This window comes from Pungitius pungitius, chromosome 2, assembly GCF_949316345.1.
Source record: "Pungitius pungitius chromosome 2, fPunPun2.1, whole genome shotgun sequence".
NCBI lineage: Eukaryota > Metazoa > Chordata > Actinopteri > Perciformes > Gasterosteidae > Pungitius > Pungitius pungitius.
In genome coordinates, this window is record NC_084901.1 from 14,818,798 (window position 1) to 14,833,676 (window position 14,879).

Genomic DNA, 14,879 nt, shown 5'->3' on the forward strand with positions numbered 1-14,879 from the left:
GCAACGTTGGCTCATTCGGTTTCACTTGAATCCACCAGCCCCCCCCCCCCCCCCCCCCCCCCTCTCGATGTGCAGAAATAGACTGTTTCCAGCCCACCATCCCCCCCCCCCCCCCCCCTCCTCCCTGCCTCCCTCCCCAGCAAGGGACAAAGAGAGTAAAAAGAAGCTATTTGAAGGTATTTTTTGGAAACAGCGGGGAAACAGCGGGGAAGCAGCGCTGAGAAGAACTAGGAAACGTCAGTAAGTGGGCGAAGGAAGCCACAAAGCTGCTGTGTTTCCGGCTCCTCGCCATTTTCCACTTCCCCTCCGCCGACAGTTAACGAGACGCTGCCTTTTAATTGCTCCCATCTCACAGTTGGGGCAAACTACCAGAGTCCTTGAAGGGACCACCGACTAACTTGGAAGGAACTTTTCATTTATTTTCAACCCTCCTCATAAGTAGCCACCGCAACAAATTTCACTTTCTGTTTGACATACATGAAAATCACATCGGTTCCCATTTTGATTGAATTGTAAAAAAAAAGAAGAAGAAAAAAGGCAATTAGTCTTTTGACATTTCACTTGTAAAATGCGTCTTTTCTCTAAATGGAATGCAGTGAGGTTTAACACGTTATTGAATTAAATTGGGATTTTTGCAGAAGTCACATTCACAGTGAATGACATTTATCCATGACCTAAAAAAGGTTTTTATTAAATGGTAGAAAAGTAATTTTGCTGCCGTGAAGATAGAAATATGTGAGAGTCCCCGTTGAGGATGATTCACCATCCTTTAAATAACGAGGGAATCACAATGCTAATAGCATCACGTATCTCCTGTACACCAAAAACTAGGCTGAGAATAGAAAATACACGGTTCCCTCATAAAGATATTGACTCATCTGTTTTGTACAATGAATTAAAGTAAAGGAATTGGGTGAATAAACAATAAGTACATTTGTGTTTTTTCATCCTGCTTTTGTTTCAATGACCTGTTGGACTTTTATTCATCCAGGTAATAAATAGTAGATGTTAAAGAACCAAAAAAAGTGATGCCTCCTTTTAAAAAAGGCACCACCAAACTATCACTGGACCTAAATATAATGCTATTCCCAATGATTGTACCAGTGACCAATAAAATCTCTTTAAGACCCACACTGAGGGCACCACAATCACATTTTAACTCCTTACTGCTTTTCCTACTCTGCAGTTTGTTTGCAGAGATGTGAGTGAGCCTCCAAAGAAGCGACGGCCATTAAATACGAGCAAACCAAACGGCGCCGTTACAAAGCCGGCGTCTTTAAACTCATGCTAACACACATGAATAGACATGAAAAGCTCAAAGTGGCCGCATATTACTTCTCAAGAAAGTCCACCGTGATACCTTTAGCCGGCGCGCGGCCAGGTGTCGGCGGCGAAGGCGGCGCGCGGCACGGAGTGAACACGCCGCCGGGCAGGGTGAGGCCTTATCGCCGCTTTAATTTTTCTCTCCCCAAGGTGAGCTGGGAAGAGATCAGTGGCACTAAACCCCGGGAATTACCCTAGATATTGGCCCCCTGTGCTCTGCAAATGAAATCCTGCCGTTGGCAGGAAGAACATGGTGGTTAACACTCTGAAAATCAGTTTTTGTGCAGACCACAGCTGGCGTGAAGGGGCAAGGGAAAGCAATGGAGGAAAGAGAAGAAAAAAAGGGAGGAAGGTGGGGGGGGGGGGCACTAAAGGAGAAAAATAGACATTACCCGTAATAAGAAATGAAGGAGAAGGCTTTGCTCTTGGCCTCCTTCTTCACTTGTTCTGCTCCCACACACACGTGCACGTTCGCAGTGTCAGACTCACAATCAGAAGACCACGCGACGAGCGGACCACGTGACCACAGGCTGCCCGCTTCCAGTTGTTCTGAACGAGTGAAACCAGAACCAGGGGTCCAGCTGTCCCGCGGGTCTGAGCGGGGGGTCTTTGGGGGGCCGCGCGGTGAGATAGAAATCACTCGCTGTGATCATAACCTTCACAGTGCTGGATCTGACCAGCTGCCCCGGGGGGGCGCGGCTTCGCCCCCCCCGCCATCACCAGCCGTCCATTGGCGCCGCTCGTTTCAACCTCAAGTTCATTCTCCCGACGCACTCGCTGCCGTGGCCTCTGTTTAGAATAGCTGGGCTTTTTCTGTGCTAACCAATCGCGTGTCACAATACGACATTCAGAGTGGAAATATAGAAAGAACACACGTGCAAGTTAACCGCACAAAGAAAACCTCAGTGTTTACTTACAGTTGAGCATTTAGTAACATCACTGATTAGAAAGAGACAAAAGTATTAATCAGTCTTTTAATAAAATAATGATCATGTTGTTGATTATCGTTGCCAAGCAACAGGACGAGCCAACCCGTCCTTCATGATCACTAAAGAGGGACTTTGTATTGTAATTAGATGTCTTTTTTAACCTAGTTAACAAAACCAAAATGTATCATCAAGAACTTTTACCCATCACCGAGCTGACGCCACACGAGAGGAAACTGTATACGCTGCTATATTTCAACACTCACTTGAACCTCCCATAGATATGAACAAAAATCCCCCCCCCCCCCCCGCCCCCCTACACACACACACACGTATTATTTATAGGTCCTGATGAGGGTGTAAAACAAGACCGCCTCTCTTTAGAATACCCCTCACCAAAATCCATCCCGGAATAGCAGGTGCCCGTCCAGCCAGCCGCAGTGGGAGGTTTCGGAGCTCGAGGATAAATAGAAAGATGTTTACTCAACGACAGAAAGAAAAAAGTGCTAATCTCCAATCAAGTCCCAAAGGCAGATAGTTAGCAAGGAGAAGCTAAAAAAAGCCCAGAGGGGAACACATTCCAGCTACGATCGAGCTTAACTTTGATCTCGCTACAGTATACACTGACCCTCGTGCACTGAAAATGATTAGCACTTTTGTACTTCTGTGGAGTGATTTAGGAGGACGATATATATATAGAGATGAACTTAAAGGACATAATGCGATGAAAGTTGAGCATTAGTGCATACTCCGCAGTTCAGAGGGATGGAAAATGCAGGGCGGCGGGGGCGCTCTGAAGACTAATGGAAAGCTCGGTCGGAAAACGTCAAGTGACTGATGACCTTGGCAGGGAGCATGTTTTACTGAGGCGGTTGGGTTTCTACATTAAGAACCAACATTTATTAATTGTCTGTTAAAGCCGTAAAGAAAAGACCAAAATGTGGTCTCTGCAGTTTACATCATACATTAGTTGTAGCGGATTTATTTTTTGTGATTTTAATAAGCGGAGGATAAACACGAGATGAACTTCAAATGTAACAGATTGAATTCATTTGTCAAAGTGGAGACTATTCATTTAAAAATGAATCAAAATTGTCAGTGAAGACTCATTAAAACAATGAACCTCTTCTTCAGGTTGATTTAGAAGGAGATGAAATACAAACGGGTGATTGTGATCCAGTGAGTCATCATAATAAATGTCTGACTGCAGCAAAGAAGCACGGAGTGTCCAACCTGTTCTTTCATGGAGAGCAGCACTCCCTTCAGCCTCTTCGTGGGGTAATATTTTGCATCAGTACTTTGTGGATTAGGAGCTGCGATGCAGGCTTCTGTTTGTTGGTCTGTACACACATACACAACCGACAATAGCAACATATTTTCCAAATATTCTACTGACTTTGGCAGGACAGAAGAGTCACTAATGATGGCGACATAATATCAAGAACTGGATACCAAAATGACTTTGAACCCAAACTGAACTTTGATATCGAGTTCCGTATGGAGTTTGATCTATTGATCTATTAACCCTGACCCTAAGGGTCTCCTCGGTTCATCCTCGGTCTGCACTTTGTGGTTCGTGCTTATTTCACATATTTGTAACACTGCTTCGGTTTTGACGGCTCTGAAAGAGGACGTTCAACATTTAAGCTCCAAGTTTTAAGACACGCGGATGGGTTTTCTTGAGACTTGAGACGTGTCACAGAGGACGACGGGCCGTTGTGCAAATAACTCCTTGATATTCTGCAGATTAACAGTCACTTTGGACTTATTAGCGGAGGAACTGTAAATGTGCAGCAATGCATGCAGGCTCGATTTTACCATCGCGCGTGCACTGCTATTTTTTAAGTGGTTTGGATGGTTGTCAACGTTCACTTTGGCCACTCGATGTAGGGTCCCATGTCCTCCAGCATAAAGGTGGACTGTTACCGGCATGTGCCAGCGGCTAATGGCCAGTGTGGTTTACTTCTAGTCTGTGGGCAGTAAAAGGCCCTTTCAATGAAAACTGTTGGTTCAAATCTTGAAAATTAAACTTTTATATGACTGGATGTGAAACAATTTGGTTAATTAAGGTTAATTTGCCCAATTAATTCAGCAAAACAACAAAACAGTAAGTAATGACCCACTAAATTGTTTGTCGGGCCACATTGGTGTATTCAGCCATTTTTTCCAGGAATACAAATTTTCCTGTTTCTATCATCAAGAAGAATAAGTACAGTATGGTCTCATCATCACTGTGAGGTTGCCAGCAGAGAGAGGACGTTACTGCCCCTGGCAGATAAATAGCCCTGTACATTAACCTCCATTAAATAATGACAGCTACGCTATGCTATGCTATGCTATGAGCTTCCTGAGCTTAATATTTAGCCCACAAACAGTAGAGTTTGTCGCTGCAAAAAATAAACTATAAAATAATACTGAACACAATAATACTTTAACAATGTTGTTGAATTACATGAAACAATAAACAATAATGTTTCTCTAACCGTAGCTGTTTTTTATTTTCTGTTTTGTGCTATAAAATATATTTTCTGTTCCCTTAAAAAATACCCAAACTCTCAAAAACATCTGTGACAGTTTGGGGGCAGTAATTGTTTCAAATGTTAAACCTTTAACAAACTCGCCTGCATTCAGTCACACGCAGAAGACACTTTCACTTCAGTTCACTATTATTACATTTAAAGACAGACACAAGAGGATTATCTGAATCAAGCCAAACTCTGTTTGAGACCAGAACATTTCCCACAACAACACAAAAAAAGGTGTAGTTCCCCCAGTCTGTGAAAACTCTGACATCTCATGTTGCTCTCCTTAAACAGAACACACGGAGAGGGCAGACATCATAAAAAAAAGGGCCTATCCACCTGTTGCTCGGCATCGGGGGAGCATTTGAACCCCACCTGCAATTCTTTGGTCTGGCAGACTGTGACTATGTGTGTGTGTGTGTGTGTGTGTGACCAAGTGCGTCTCCCCATAAACAGGTGGGGTTCCCCGCCACAGATATCCGGTTCCCGTCTTTGATAACGCATTACAGACTTCATTAATTTCCCTCACTGCGGCCACGCAACTCGCCGTCTGACAATCTTGGCCGAGGAATTTTTGTGTGAGCACACCTCCTTGGACTTGTGTAACTTTTTACAAGCAGAGATTAACATGTGTGAAAACAAATGTAATTTGAACCTTTATTGTTTTAGGCGATGTTAAAAGAGCTGTCTGTGTTGGGCACCGCGGGGGAAGGGGGGGGGGGGGTAGTTGAGGAGATCCGTTGAAGCACATATTCACTCAAACAACACAAATACACTCAAGGTTTGCTTCACATTTCTAAAGAAAGGCCGAGGTGAAGAACAAAAAGTATTTGTGAGGCGCTGACGAATCGTCTTTTATAGTTATGTTAACAGGTCTCAAGAGTCTACACACATTTCTGTCCCCTTGAGCTCTTTTAAGCCAGGAAGCACAACACACACACACACACACACACACACACACATCTCACATGTCCAGTTTTTGCAGAGCTAATTTGATTTTACTTTGTTTTCTTGACATTGATTGGTGATTCTCGAGCACATGGGACACCGGACACCGCGGCCCCCCCTCGATTCCAGTTGTGCGGTGACTCATCTCCTCGTCTGGCAGATGACACGGCGGCGGCGGGGGCGGCGGCGAGGTGAACTTGGACTGGACTCCACTGCGTCCACATTGAAGCCGTGAGCGCCGTGCCTCCCAAAGCATGTGCAGCATCCCAACTAACGGAACAATACCGGGGATTAGGAGGCCGGGCTAAATTTAAAGGCGCCGGAGAATGCCTGTAAAAACACAACGACTTGTTTATTGTCTCGTCTTTTTGCTCAAATCAGTTGCTCCAAATCGCAGCGAGTAACACTCTGGGAATGTTTATTTAAACCTTGTAGAGGATTGTGTTTGCTGGGGTTCGGTGGGGTAATTTAGGGCTAAAAAAAGCTGGGGACCAAGCTAAAAAAAATGAATCCAAACCAAGTCCTCTAGGACAGTTTCTGTCAACAAAGGAATCTTTCATGTTTAGTGTTTGATTTGGCTTTAAATGAGGCATCCATTTAATGTGAGAACAAAAAGAAAAATGGATTACGTGGCAACAAACATTTCTCAAAGAGTCAAACGCTGTTTCTCTTTGGCCCGGCGGGGGAATATAGATTATACTGGAAATGATATTGCGCTTTGATTCCTGCATCACCTGTTGTCAGTTTGCTGGTCACAGAACATCTGCTGCAGACGTTAGCAGCAGAGCCTCTAAGTACTGTCTTCTAGTTAAATGCTTGGTGTGCCCAGACAGAAGCTCCACCATGACACCTTGAAAACAGGCTGTGTGGGTTGGGGGGCGGCATGAACTTGACCCGGGGAGGGGGGAGGAGGCCCGAGTCATCATTGTTCTACAGTCAGGACAGAGGGTCACCACATGAACGGCTTCTGGACACTACTTTATCCTAAAACAATTATGAGCCATACAAACATGCATGGGTATCAAGTCATAAATTACATTCTGTTTTTTTATTTTAATTTGTGCAACTCCACAGACATGCTCAGGTGAAATAAACTGGGCTTTACAAGCGTTGATGGAAGAATGAAACCCTCTCTGATCAAATAAGAGCCACTAGTGCAACATTGTTGAAAAGGATATCCATGTCATTTATTTTTAGAAAGCTATACCAACTATTTTAAAAGGTCCTCATAATGTAGATACGCGGGTCACCGCGGCCATTGTTTTCGTCTTGTTGTTCCGAAGAGGGTGCGGCATCTGTCCTGACCTTTGACTCCGTATCGTTGTGGCTAACGTGGCTCGGCGCTTTATCCTGATCAGACAAGCTTCTTGATTTAACCCGAGAGGAAAAACTTTTCTGGAGAAGCCGAGGTATTTTTGGCCCCAGCGGCAGACAAAGACCATGTGGATGCTTGATTTTCGAGATGATTTACAACGCTCAGGCATCCGTAAATCTATGGTGATGAAAAGATCGACAGGCGCACCACAGCGGCCGCTGAACAGTGGGAGTGGGAAGTTGTGGATAGAAAACCAAACAAAACCGTTTCATCAAGCAATTTTTGATCTCCCGCTCCACTGAGTATTGATTTTTGTGGTTCACTGTGTAACTTTGTGTGCGATCTTTAACAGCTCAATGCCAATGCAGTAGTGTCTGTTTTCATTTAATTAACAAGGTCAATCGTTACTACAAACAGAGCAAACCCTATTCTTTGTGCCCCATCTTTGCCTGTTCTTATTGCCAGTTTTTAAGATGTTATTTAAGACTACGTGAATATGAGAAAAGAGGGAAAAGGCCTCCCCACACGCAAGTAATTCAGTTTTGAGTTTGCTGCAAACAGACAGCAGGCGTAACTGCTATGTTTGATTCAAAACCGTATTGATCTCCGCTCCTTTTGATTCACATTTTTTTTCCCACTCACAGCCAAATCCTCCCACACAGGCTTCTGCTTGTGAAAGATCACTTACAGACAGTTTAGAGATACCGGCCATGCACCGAAAAATGGTTCTCGGAGAATATTGCTTTTAAACACGTATCGATTCCGCTCGCATTCATGCGGGTGTTGAGTGGAGCGGGGAGATGCAGCGGTGAAAAAGGACACTGCGTCATGAGCTATCAGTTTCAGTGGCTCAAAGAGAAACATCTGGTTGGACTCGCCTCCAAAGAACACAAGCCCAGCTAAGGAGACTGCATAAGTTGGGAGCAGACAGCCTTCAAAACAAACGCCACCAGCTTTGTTGGCTCCTGCCACAATTTGCTCCAGGTCTTACTCGGTTTCGGAGCCAGCAGTCTCACAATGATCTCCATGTGCAGGAGGAACGCATTGCGATGCCGCCGGGGCCCGAGATACAAAGGAAAGGTGAATAAAGGTGCAGTTACTGTGCTGATAACAGATACCCCTCCTATGAATACATTACATTGTTGCTCCTTTGGACACTGTACATAGTTTGGCTTTAGAGTAATCCATCAACCTAGGGTGAGAAATAGCCTTCTATATTTGACCATCACATCTTTAGCTTGTTCTCTATGTGGGTACAGGGGCAGCTGAGGAGACAACCCTCTCCATCAGTCATAGCTGCTGGCCCGAAGCCCGGGGGTCCTGTCACTAAGGGGCTTACACCAAAGAATCTTCCCCTCATCCGTACAAAAGCCAAGCAGGTCAAAAGGCCCTAAAATGATTTGCATAGCCAATGAGGTACTGACTTTATGACTAAAGTCCACTATTTTGACTGGGAGTGGTAATACTCTGAGGTCTAATGTCCTGAGCTTTATTTGGTCGCCTTACAATCAGTACAGCAGCCAAATGGCCGTACAATTCTTCATCGTTAACGAGCAAGTCTGAGGATTTACTACCATCATCACCTCAGGAGAACCAAAATGCAGCCCTTCAAACACTAATCAACCTGGATACAGTTCATTTCATTCTTCTGCGTCAGTCCAATTTAAAGCATTAAACACAAACATGAGTCAAACCAGCCCCATAAAACGCAAGTGTAAAACCGGCGATAGGAAAACATTTGGCCAAAAGGAGCCGAAACTGGGAATTACTTCTGTAACACTGCCGGGTGACCACAAAAATCTGTCTGTGAACCACGTCAAGACTGTGATCATTATTTCACTCTTTACTCCGGCTTTTCGTCTGCGTTCGTTTACCACCGCATCAGCATTTTTCCTCCAAATGAAATCCAAAGCCATTCCTTTCCTTTTCCGGGCCCTTCTCAGAGCTCCCCTCGTACCCGTTATGGTTTTTCTCTCCTACACGAATACCTCAGCAGTTGCAGTGTTTCATCCAGTTACGGATCTTAGTCAGACTTTTAACAAGTTTGACGTGAGAGAGTTTGACAAATTGACAATGAATTGATCTCAAAGATTCAGAGTATTTCCGTCTAAACGTGTGACTCAGTACTTCAGAAACTCGAACAGAGTTTGCTATCAAAGTTATGGATAGGAAATCTAATATAGCAATGAGCTACCCAATGAAAGATACTGGTATTTGACTTCTAGCATGTGCACAATCCCTGCAGTAAAGATCTTGAGTGTTTTAGATCTGCTGAATTCAGTCGGGCAATTTCTAAGCTGGAACAAAAATATCCACTGGCAAAGCCAGATACCTTGTGGTCACGATTCCCACAAAACTACTCATGGCAGGAATGATTGACGTATTAAGTGTAAATAATGGTCCAATGTCTGCATCAAAGAACAAATCAGGCCATTTCTGAAATGTTTAGAAGTATTAAACTTTCGGTCAATACTATAACAAGAAATGCTGCAAGATGGTTTGAGAGGCTTTCTATTCCCTATCTACACAACTGCAAGTTGTTTATTCTAAACTTGGCAACTTTGGGAATTTTGCAAAAGGTTGGAGAGGATCTGCAAGTAATGATTTGTCGTCATTCCGTTTCAAATCAGAAAAACACTTACTAATTATCTCCGGCGGGCATTAGGCCTGGGAGCCTCGTACGTCCAGTCATGCGTGTGTGCATCAGTCTGTGCACGGCTGATCTCGCATACTACTGGACCATCAGCCTGTGCGTTCTGTGGCAATTCGTAAACGTGCGATCGAGGACCTGTGGTTGCGGTGGTTCACAATTTTTTAAAAACATTTTATTGACGGGCTCATACCGTCATTGACTGCTGACTACTCACTCCTTGCTCTTCCGGTAGAAGCCGCAAGGGATCAGCAGCTGCTTCATTAGCAAAAGAGGCATTTCCTGAAATCGGCTAGGTTAAAAACAAGCCTTACATACAGGCCACACTGTGTCTTTCGTTGTGGCTCAAGCAAAACCATAAATCCTGAAAGACGAAGTATAAATACCCACACGGGGTGTTACAAATGGGCAACAAATGAATTGTGTGGTCCATCCCTGTGTTGCATAATGAGAAGTTTGGAAAATGTGTCCGCCTTGATTTTTAATATTCCCATGCCCTCACTGCTTTTCTGCAGGTCCATGCAGTCATGTGACGTAGTCATTTGTTTCTAGGGAAGGCAGGGAATACACATGACATTATCCTGCTGTTGCATCTTTTGCACTACTCGCAGCAGACAGCACTCGTGATTTTCAAGAGTCCTCATTCTCCGCTTGAGTTGACCGCCACCGAGGCCAAGAGAGGCGGTATGAAGTCATCACAAAAGTCAAGAGCTACTGTGCCACAGAGACCGATGTTCAAGGAGGGAAGAAAAGTTGGCTGAAAATCAGTGTTGTGTCACTGGAAAAGATTTGCAAGTGGGAGGAATTAGAACAGGGGGGAAGCAGGGAGGGAGGGGTCGAGGGAGGAACTCATTGGAGGGGTAAAAGGGAGGGGGAGGGGAGGGGGGAGTTAGATGAATAAAGACATAAAAGCAAAGTTACAGGGAGCGGAAGAAGGTGAAAAAGACCGGTGGTTGCGAAGGAGAAGGGCCGGCGGTGTTGATGGAGGAGGTGGAGGACATTTTTCCCTGGCTCCAGGCCCAGCTGGTGTCTATACGCTGGACCGCTGCGGGTGTCAGATCTGTACTCCGACCCTGGAGACAGCTGGAGGTGTCAACGCCGAGCCAGCCTCAGTTGTACGTCCCCACAAGACTCGGCCATGTGTTTGCGCACAGAGCAGCCCCACTGTCACAACAAGCAGATTTCACATTGACAAATGATCTCCCTCGTCTTCTCCCTGTCTGCACAATGTTACGCAATCGATGGTTTGATCGGCCGCCTTCGCAGATTCGAGTCAACACACTCAAAGGGAGTAACACTCGGCATTTATACATTCAAAATGTAAAATGGCTACTTGAAAACCAATAGTCACAACCGGAATGACTTTGGAGTGCTTGTTTGAGCATGGAAAGACCCAGAAGGAAAGCTACAGAGCGGCTTTCACGGCCCGTTTACTTTGAAACAATCACTCACCACCGGGGTTTTAAGTTATCGACCACAACACACAGACATTTGAGGGGTTAACAAATCAAACTAGCAGGAAGGCCTTCTCTTCATTTCCTAATGCGCTCCAGAGAAATATTACGCTTATACCTCTGAAACCACCGTGTCGCCTTTAAGGAGTCTTAGCGTTGCACAAGGGGAGGAAAGATTTAGGACACATAGGAGAAGATGAGAGGAAGTCATTTCTCTTCCTGTTTAGTTTGATGTTTGTTTTTTCTCATGCTGGGGCCAAACGAGTAGCGTATCCTGCCATGAGGAAACATTGCAGATAGGAAGCGGCAGCACGCATTCCTCTGTGTAATGAGGTTAGTTCTGGTCTTGAGGTGGATGAAGATGATGTGACCGTCGTGGCAGGAATCAGGAAACGCCCACGTCATGTACAAAGAGGTTTAGTTTACGAATCAATACCCAAAACCTCACTAATAAAATGAGAATAAAAATGTCCTAAAATAATGAAATTGTTCGATGAAAACAGGTGGCCCTTCCACTGGAGCTCTCCAATTGAGATCTGACGGCTCACTCGAATCTTCCTCAAAATAATGTGTCCATTTCAGCCGAGACGCAACAGAGTCAGAGACCAGATGTGTTATCGGGAAATGGGATGCCTAATAAATCTTTGGCATAGTGTTATTGAATTAGTAGGGACTCAGGACCAGACACCATCTTAAATCCTGTCTTTTCCAGGTCACTGCTTTTGATAGCGATATATTAGAGTCCCACATGATATACTTGCGTATCTGCCGTCGTTTTTCTCCACCTCTATCTGCCGCGGCATTGGCGAGGGGGTGACGATGAATAATAAATGAGTCTGAATTTTCTGATGGAATTTCCATTTATTTTTCAGGATAGAGGATTTACACCTAATACCTTGCAGTGCCCCTTTAGACAGTTGCTGTTTGTAGCACAGATTAACAGTGAGATCTCCATCTCGTCCGTGGCATTTAAAAGACACTTATTAGTCGTAGGACTCAAATCTTACATGTTCAAGCTGAATTAAAGTGACCGCCCTTAGAATAAATATTGGGAAAGCATCAAATCTTCTAGTACAACTCAAACAAACAATGTATATATGTGCTCTTTAAGTCTAAACCATATGATCTTATTTACATGTCTGCCTGACTGGTTTGGTCGCAGTGTTCTTTTAACTTGATTCACATCATGTGAATCACCAAAGTCATTCGGGTCGATCTGGAGAGACATAAACATTTGTACCTCAAAGCATGGCCATCTATCCAATAGCTGTCACGATATTTTTGCTCCAAGCCCCAAATGTGAGCTCTGGAGGAAAAGTCGTGGATCCCTGGAGTCGCCGGTATTCATCGCCATGAACATCTGCACTACAACGCCGACAGGTGAAACATTTCATCTGCTCGTCTGTGTTCATCCTCTGGGGATGAGGAATGTCCATCCAGCGATGGCAGCGATACGTCAGTCTTGATCAAAGTGGTGGACCAACCAAGGCTGAAGGTCCAGACAACCTACATCCCACGTTCATGGATGTGGAGGGTGCATGAATTAGATGATTTGGGCACATGTTGATAGATTACATGACATTATAACAACAAGCGCAGATTCTTCCCCTTCATAAACTTACATAGATCACCTCCTTGCTCTGACCTTTCCTCTCCTTACAATTTTAGCAACGGGGGGAAAGCTTATCCTACTTTCCTATGGATGAAAGCAGGAGCGAAATACCTCACAAGTAAGTGTAAACAAGCGCACACACACTCACATGACAGATCTTTCCTTTCTTCCCAACAAGGCTCGTAATCGGATGCCTGGATGCCCCTTGCCATCCCTCATTACCCGGCATTCCTGAGGGCCACATGCCGAGGGCGCGGCAGAGAGACTGGTGCGAGGTTGGCGCTGGGCCAGGTGACAGTGATTGATCCAATATGATTGATGGCTACAGCTGATGCACCAGCTCTGTTATCAATTGTTCTACGATCTGGCACTTCACACCTTGTAAAAGTGCTTTAAGCGTCGGGATGAGTGAGGGTGCGCAGTGCTGGAAGTAGACAATGGTAAGTGTGAAAAGTTGTGGAACGCGGTGGAACGCGAGGAAGGACTAGACATTGTATAATTCCAAAGCTGTCGGATTGACAAAACAGGGCAGCTGTCAACGTTTAGCAGCACTTGCATTGTTTTTCACAGGACAAAAGAATGACATAGTGCTTATAACTGTCATCCAGAATCAAATATCAAATACGTTTGTCTGTTTTCAAAGGGCAGAAGTCTCGGCGCACGAAGAACCATTTGATCCACCGGCTGTAATCACCCACCAGCATTGCGACCGGTTCATTCTGCGAGGGCACTGAAAAAAAAAGAAAAAGATCATAATTGTTTCCGTGTTAAATGGAAATACGCGCTCTCTCGTCCAAAGGGATCGAGGCTAAATGTTTAGCCGAGGTGAACAGGTGGCACCTTCAAGCCCCCTCACCCCCCACCTCCCCTCCCCACTCCACAGCTCCACTCGTCCTGCGGTGAGCCGCATAGCTGAACTGCTTTCCGAGCTTCTGCTTGGCGGCCAAGGAGCGAGTTGCTTTGTGTCCCGGCGGGGAGGCAACCTATCGGCAGGCGTGCCAGCCGAGTGAGGGGAGATATAAAAGCCTCATCTGTGACCTTGTGAGACACCAATAGCTGTTTGCCCTTTACTGCACTGCCGTGCTCCTATATTGTGTCAGTAGAAACAAAGGAAGGAGGCCTTAGGAGTAATTCAGTTGATATCAACCTATCACGCGATTTAGCAAATTTAGGCAGAGGCCGACAATCATTTCGTGCAATAAATTGGGAGGTTAAGTTTGGTGGAAATTATAATCCAATTCCTTTGCCTTTTTGCACTGAGCGACGGTGGAGTGCGTGGCTGCTTAGTCAGTTAATAAATGTGCCATTTTTGCCAAAACTACTGATATTAGACTGAAAAATGCCTCTGGCCCTGATGTTGTTCACCAATAGACATTATTGAGCTAGACTTGAAGAGTCTGTTCTAACTCCAACTCTAATAATTGGGTGTCAGGCGAGAAAAGAAAAGGTCGGCAAGCTTGGAGTTTTCACTTGTTTAGGCTTTTCTGCCAGTTATTTGAGAAACGTATAGATGTTGATTCAGTTCCTGTTCCTTTGAAACCAGTTTTGGTCATCCCTTATCGCGTATTACGCCAACATTCTCTTCTTCAGTGCCGGAGCTTCAAAGGAAAGAAAAATCTTCTTTATGGTCTATTTCATCTCCGTGGCCACAGGCCAGTTATGGAGTCAGGAGTTGATCGATTTGTTTCCCTTAAAGATCCTTGGTTGAGTGGGATTGGTGACAAAGCCTTGGTTCTGTTTATATGGGCCCCCGGTGACCTGAGGGTATTTGAGCTGCCCTCCGGGGCCCAGTGATCAGAATGCTCTGTGTTATAACCGTGAGCGCCATGCAAGGGGTTAAGACTCGGTCGGGCTGCGAGGGCCAAGCCTTCAACACACCAGAGGATCTGCCGTTCTCTTTGCCAGGATCACAAACCGACAGCCTGCCACCTCTCGATGGCCAGTGAAAAATACCAATCAATCATTACCTGAAGCCCGCTCTGTAAACATCATATATTCTGTGCGCACGTGGACTATTCTGATACGATATCTTTTGTTTTAAGATGTTCTCTCTCTAAACGGAAAACCTCCTGGTTTACAAGAATTCTTAGCTTAAATATTTTAGTGTACGGTTCAGGCCATCGAAATGT